This window comes from Crocodylus porosus, unplaced genomic scaffold (genome assembly GCF_001723895.1).
Source record: "Crocodylus porosus isolate Cpor-Errol unplaced genomic scaffold, CroPor_comp1, whole genome shotgun sequence".
NCBI lineage: Eukaryota > Metazoa > Chordata > Crocodylia > Crocodylidae > Crocodylus > Crocodylus porosus.
The window spans coordinates 4,960,540-4,968,078 of NW_017728931.1; the positions used below are offsets into that span (position 1 = coordinate 4,960,540).

Sequence of the window (7,539 nt, forward strand, 5' to 3'; positions counted from 1 at the left end):
ATCATTAGTGATTAAAAAATATAATATAATATAATATAATATAATATAATATAATATAATATAATATAATACACTTGCAGCATATATTATATGAAATTATATATAAATAGCATAATAAAGCACATATATATAACATAATTTATATGCTAGATTAACAGTTTATGATGTTTATATGACGTCTATGGCATATATAGAAAGAGCTATATATTTTATAATGTTTCAAATGTTGCAATTATTCTTATCATTAATTTATATTACGACATTTTCTAAGGGACCTCATTTCCCGGCTATTCCAGGTAACCTAACGATTTTCCCCTCCCTTAGATCGAACTCCCTCTTATTCCTGGAACAAAATCAAACTGGGCAATTTGTGAGTTGAGTGCATATTTGAAAACAACTGCTTCAAATACCGTGTAAAAAACGACTCCGTCTCCGATTGCCTGCTATTTTCTCTGGGTGAATCTTTCCTCGATGCTGAATACACATTGTGTATATTTTTAACATATACAGCATATGCATATGAATGTGTGTGTGTGTGTTTGCGTCTCCGGACTTGGGTGTATTTCGCCTGCAGTGCCTACCCCCATAAATATTATTGCAGACCGAGGGAAGGCAACACGCAAAGACACACTCCAAAGCCTGCCTTAAATAGAAAAGTACGGTTAACCCCAATTGCCTCCTGCTTTCAAGTAACCATTTTTAGATCTATTGGCGAGGAATCTGCCCAGTAAATACCAGGGCAGCCGCCCATCCGTCATCCCGCTGCATGTGTTTAATATTTACTCGTTTGAAGGTTAAGAAATACAGAGGGAGCGAACTTGGAAAGGATATTCTTTTTTTTTTTTTTTTTTTGCTGTTCCCACCCTCCTCCCTACCTGGTTTTCTGTGGCTTCTGGATTAATATACTGTGGAGGAGCAAAGTCGCTTCTCCCTGATGAAATGGCAGGATTAGGAATATTTCTAGAAGAAAGAGGTTAGTGTGAGCTGACTTTAGCCTCCGATCGTCTCCAGCAGAATTACAGCTTGTAAAATAGGTCTCCATCAGTTTCCCAGGAGACCAGCTGAGCTCTACTTGGGTGTTCCCGGCCCCTGTTAGCCCCCAACAATAATTAGTCTCATCTCACCCCCACTTGTGTGTGTGTTTTAAAGATCATCCACACATGCTTTTTTTTTTTTTTTTTTTGGCATGCCATTCTGAAGGGCGAAGGATCCCCACTCCTGTCCGGAGGACAAAGTTTGCTCCCTGTCCGTGGATCCAGAGCAAAAAACAAACAAAAAAAAGCCCCGCGTGGTTCTTTGTAACACTTGGGAGTGTGACTTTCTTATCAAACTGCTGGATATGTCATCTTCTTTGTGCTTTGATGTCTGGTGTCTTTTGAGACCATCTCTGCATGTCATTACTTGGCTCAAACAATTACAGAGGTGCCTTTCTATTTTTTTTTTTTCTTCAGACGGGAAGTAAAAGGAGGGGGTGGGGAGAAATTAGCGAACACAATCAGATGATTTTTGGCCTTAGATCTTTCTTCTGAATGGTGCAGCTCGCTATTAAACTGGCTGTCCGCGTGCTAAATAGAGGGGTTTAAATGCACTGAGTTCTCTTAGCTAATTTTATTCCCTGGCTGTAGAAATGTGGGGCTTTGCCTTTGGGTGAAACTCCTTATTAACCTTCAGCAGGCTTTTCTTTTTTTCGCTTTTCCCCGCTTTCCTTCAGAAGCAGACCGGCTTAAATATAACAACCTCTTTTAGTTAAATTTATCCTCAGGACACAGAAGATATTTTTTTTCCTTTGGCCTCGCGTCTGACTGCGATGGCTGGAGAAACTCACTGGTAAACTTCCGACTGGCTTTGAGAAGCAGGCCACAGACTTGGAAGTCCTCTCCCAAAGGGTTACTGGACTCTTTCCTCTGGGCTGCCATGAGCTTCTTCATTGCCTTTGATCTGTGGCGCTGAGAAACGCCTGTAGGAAAACCGGCTGTGCATCTCAGACACATTTTGAAGCCTATGGGGTTTGTTGTTTTTTTCCCCAGGAAATCAGGGACTTAAAAATGCTTTAGACTAAAAGCGGGGAAAAGTCAGTCTGATTGCATGAGTCAGGGCCTTGATTTTCTCCCCCTCCTCCAATGTGAAACGATCGATTGCTTGGATCTGTCGCCTGGATCTACTCCGGGGAGAAGAGATCCAGGCTGGGGAGAGTTGGCTTTGTAGTCAAACAGGGTCAAACCTATCTCACCAGACCCTCCGGGAGTGTGTGTGTGTATAGGTGTGTGCATGTGTGTGTGTGTGTGTCTGTATGTATGCGGGGGGGGGGGGATGCTCTGATCTTGCTGGCAGCAATGTGCACACCCGGGAGAGAGCCCGGCCACCAGCGTAATTAAACCGAGCGACTAAGTCGAGGCGACGGGCCGCCTGGCCCCTGGTCAGCTGCAAGCCCGGCGTTGCCATGACGAGGCGGACGCGTCCGCCTGTGATGTCCCCCAGCCCCGGGCCCAGGCATCCGGGGGCTGCGCGGGTGACATTGGAAACCTTTTCTCTTATTCTCTCCTTGGGAGCGACCCATCTGAGCCGGGGCTGGGAGGAAAAAGGGAAGGGGGGGACGACTGTTGGGGAGGGAGGCTAAAAAGTGTCTTTTTTTGCCTTTGATTGATCGGAGCAACCTTGCCCATCTGCAATCCAGTTTTCCAACGAGAGGGTAGAGAGTCTGGGAATTGGAAGGGGGGGGGCGGAGGGGGGAGACGCTGCCTGAGAGGCCTGGGTGCCCATCCCCGGTGAACTAGCCCCATCCATCCTGCGGCTGCAAAACCTCGCATTAATTGGGGGGGGGGTGGGAGGGCAACCAGTGTGGCACTTCCAGAGGAAGGATGCTGGCCGGGGTGGTCCCAGGACCCTCCTCCGGGGAACATCCCTGGTTAAGGGCGCCGGGATGAGCTGCGAGGGGGACTTACTCTGAGTTTCTTGTCCGGCACTGGGCGAACAGAAGGATTTCCCCCTCCCCCCAACACACACACGCACACGCACACGCACACACACACACACGCACACGCACACGCACACACACACACACACACCTCCCTTCCATAAGAACCAACGCGGGAAGTTGGATCATCCGCGAGGATAAAGATCGCGCTCAGAAATTGGTCATTTGGCAGATTAAATCTCTTTAAACTGCTGGCTTCCTGGCCAGGGCATGGCGAAACTGCACTTTTAGATAGCACAAAAGGCCATTCCCTGGTTCATGTAGACCTGGGCTGGGCTAGACAAGCTCTTTCCCCCAGTACGCCCCCCTCCCCCATCCCAGAGCTTCCGCGGGGAAGTAGGTGGCCAGACACTCATTTAATGACAAGTAATTGACAAATCGGAGGCGCTGCATTACTAGCGGGATAGTGGGTTATTAATTATTGAAAAACCATTAGCCCCGCTGTGCGTCCTGTCGCAATCCCATCTTGTTCGGGAAATATAACCTGTCACATCACTCAGATGAAGGGGAAATAGAAAGACACCCGCCGCTCCCTTCCCTCCTAATGTGGGAAATTATTAATTGCCTCCTCAAGCTACAGGGCTGGAGGAAAATCTTTTTGCCATTTTCCAAACCGTATCGTCCTGCCTGCCACCTTGGTAGAGGAAAAGAGCAATTCCGGTGTGGGAAGGGCCCGGAAGCGGAGAGAAACCTTACTCCCGCTCACCCTCCTTCCCTTAAGCATGATACTAAAGCCTGCTGTTCCGAAATTACTTGGAAAATACATCTCAATTGCACACACATCTACACACAAGACATAGAGCCACCTCGTGAAAGCATCCCATCAGTCTGACACCCATCGCTCCGGGAGATATAGATGTATATATATTGGATTATATTGGACATATTCATATAGCATATTAATATTCCCTGGCGATAGGTATGTGTGTGTCTGTGTGTGTGTATTAGAAACACACACGTATATGTATATATCGGGTATATATATCCAATATTCAGTGTGTGTGTGTGTGTCTGTGTGTGTGTGTGTGCACCTGCGTGTGTATAATCTGTGCTGCACACACACGCATATATACATATGCATAAACACACACATGTGTGTGTGCATTTTATGTGTGTATAAACACTGATTACTGGATATCTACACTATATATATGTACATATGGATATGTTATGCTATTATAGAATATATATTATTGGATATACACACTGTACATACTATATGTCTCTGTGTGTGTGTATCCTCTACGTGTACACACACACTGGACACTGGATAGATCCACTGGATATTTACAGACACACATACACTTATTCACATTGGATCTATCTATCTATCTGTCTATCACAGGATTTTATTTTCTAGGTACACAGATTTGTTAATGGTCATCACTTCTGTTTGCTCTATGAGGGCACATACTAGCCAGCTATTAAATGCCAGCAGAGCTTTGCGGTCACAGCCCTGGCTATAACACAGGCGTCTCTTTACTGGAGGATGTTATCCGATATTATGCTATTTTCCCCCAAGCAGCCTCACCAAATATCTTCCTTCAGGTGAACTTTTAGTGTGTTCCCTTTTGAGTGTGTGGCACCTTCAGACTCGGCTACAGAGGTTTCTTCTTTCCCATGTAATGGGTATGACAATGTTCACAGACAGAAGAGGGGATCCGTGCGCTCATCCCTCGGAAAAAAACCCCTGGAATATCCCGGAGGACTCCGGGAGAGCGAGCCATCACCCATGTCTGGGGCTGAGCGCCTGCGGAGGCATCTCTGCCCCTGCATGCAGGGCTGCTCCTGGCTTGAAGTTTCATAAACTGGCAGGTTACAGGAATTCATATGTAAATGCGCAATCTGGTTTTCCCTTTAAGACTTTCATTCAGGAAACGTGCGTTCAGGATAGCACAGTGAGGCACTCCTAGCGGGGGGCACAGGGGATGAGGTCGCTGGGACGTGCAGATAAAAATGATTTGGTGTGTCCCGGCCAGGAGATAAAACGCAAGGTTACATTAGCCAAAGAGTCCGGAATCGACCTCGAAAGAATCGCCTGGGCGATCGCGATCCGCATTCCCCGGGAATTAACTCTCTCCTGCTTGATTTACCACTAAAAATAATCATCAGCATCGCCATAAAACTCCGCTCGCCTACCAAAACGCGAGGGGAAACTAGTGAACTTTCAGTGGTCTGAGCTCTAGGAAATCGCAAGCTCTCTGCCAAATGCTGGTCCCGCTATTCTTTATTGCATTTGCCTATTTTTTTCACACCCCCCCTCCCTTTTTTCTCACTTTTTTTTTACCAGTAGGAAGTTTTTCCTCCTCCCAAACACACACCTTTTTTTAGAAATAACAATAATAATAATAAGATAACACTGCTTCTCATAATAATAACTAGGCTGCCTCGCCTCTGTCCCCAGCCACCGGGATTCAAATCCTGGTTCTCGACCAGTTGCAACCGATCCAGTTTCACTCCAGGAACTTCAGAGAGGATCAAAAAGCCCCCCTGAGCTGGTCTTGCACCCTCCCCTCTGCCAGCCTGGCAAGTGTTTCTCCCCCTGGCTTTAATTGGAAGCAAGAGATGCTCGCTTCTTTAATGGGGAGCTGAAGATGGGAATTTCTCAAACAGATAGAGATAGGTATAGATATAGGCACGGAATCCACCTACCTGGTGCCCCCCTGAGCTGCGCATTTGAAGGCGATGACAATCCAGCATTAGCGAGACGCGACCAACTGCTTGGAGCGGAGGCATCACAGCATTTATTTGAGCTCAAACTGTGCTACTGTTGACTTTAGCACAAAGCAAAGATTTCACTGCCCGCTAGTTTAAAAATGAATATTTTACCAAGATATCGATCAGCTTTATAAAATTCAGTTAAGCACAATGGCTCAAAAGGAAAAAAAAATTGAAAGGGACACAATATAATATCTGTGTAAATTTGCTGAAGTATGACGTGGTGTTGAAAGTTTACCCTCCTGGAATTTGAATCTAGATTTTTTTTTTTTGCTCGCTCTCTCTCTCTGTCTCTGTCTCTCTCTCTCTCCCTCTCTCTCTCTCCCCTTTTTTGTTTACTGACTTTGTTTATTCACAGATCACGGTTGCTTAAGCACTTGGAGTGGCGGGGATGTGGGGAAAGAAATAGCGTGGAATCCATTTTTTTCCCCGACTGAGTCCAGGATGTATGGATTTTAATGTGTCCAGGGGAAATAAGACTGGCAAAGAAGGGGGAGGCGGGGAAGGGGATGTGAAACAAAAAAGGATCAGGCATGCCAGTGACATCCTTTTTTCTGTATTCGGACAGGACTATATCTTATCTGTTGGGGATCAGCGGGGTGGGAGAAGCTAAGTAGTTTCCAACTAGCGCGGAACAATGGGCATGTGATATAGAACATACCAGGTTAGAGCATCACTGGCGTGCTCCATTGTTTCCAAATCAGCCTCATCACCCGGCTTCTATTCTCCTTCTCTACGGGCGCCTTTTATGTGATAATGAAACACATTTTATGCTGTGGTTCACAACGTGTGTGTCCTTGCAGTATAGAGACGGACAGATTTCTGGCTGGATCCTAGTGTTGTTTTGCTTTTGGAGAGTTTTTTCCCCACCCCCCCTACCCCTCTCCTCTTCTTTTTCCCCGAACAATGCGGAATTTTAAGAAGGATTTGAATGTTATTTTGGAGACGGCGAATCTATGACTCCTTAAACGCGTGGGAACACAACAAGTGGTTGGGAAAGGGGAAGAGTTTATTGCATGAAAAAGAAGAAGAAGAAGAAGAAGAAGATAAACCCGGTGCAGATCTCGGGGAGGGTTTGCAAGTCTCAGAGCATAAGGAGATCTTAAAATATCATACACCGTTCTTGGTTTATAAAACAACCCTTGGTTATAAGGCCTTTCATTTAACAGGGTCAGCTCCGCTGGAAAAACCAGCGACTACAGCTCCATGCACTCCATATATCGTTTGTTTACAATACAGCATAGGTACAGTGGTTTTATATAAACGAGCAGAGCGTGTATGTGTACACACAGCTATCATTCTGCACAAAAGCTACTTAGTATGAGATCATATAATCGGTTCTCTCTTAATCGTATACAACTAACCAAATATGGGGAAGTTTTCACCCTTTCTGCAACCTCATTTATTTTTTAAACACTTCATAGAAGCTGGTAATATATTTAGAGCTGTTGTCCTGCGTGTGCACGTATATACATAAAACTACATCTGTATATATAAACATACATATATATGTGTATGTATGTATATGTGTGTGTATACATACACACACACAGACATATATGTATGTATGTATGTATATGTATATAAAAGATTTGTGTGGACACGCACTCTCTCTATGTGTGTGTGTGTGTGCGTATGTGTGTATGTACATATATAATATATATGGGCATACACACATGTAGTGTGGATGTGTACACACACATACTACGTGTGTGCATATGTGTGTATGTACATATATAATATATATGGGCATACACACATGTAGTGTGGATGTGTACACACACATACTACGTGTGTGCATATGTGTGTATGTACATATATGCATATATATGTGCATACACACACAT

The 7,539-nt window shown here is 45.0% G+C and overlaps 1 long non-coding RNA gene across 1 annotated transcript in view; it reads right to left on the minus strand.

The window, feature by feature from the left end:
• The window catches only part of LOC109316196, a 46,557-nt gene extending 40,724 nt beyond the window's left edge, over nt 1–5,833 (minus strand). The window contains exon 1 of the long non-coding RNA XR_002102752.1: nt 5,627–5,833. This is a non-coding gene — a long non-coding RNA (uncharacterized LOC109316196). The remainder of the gene's footprint in view (nt 1–5,626) is intronic.
• Nucleotides 5,834–7,539: the final 1,706 nt, after the last annotated feature.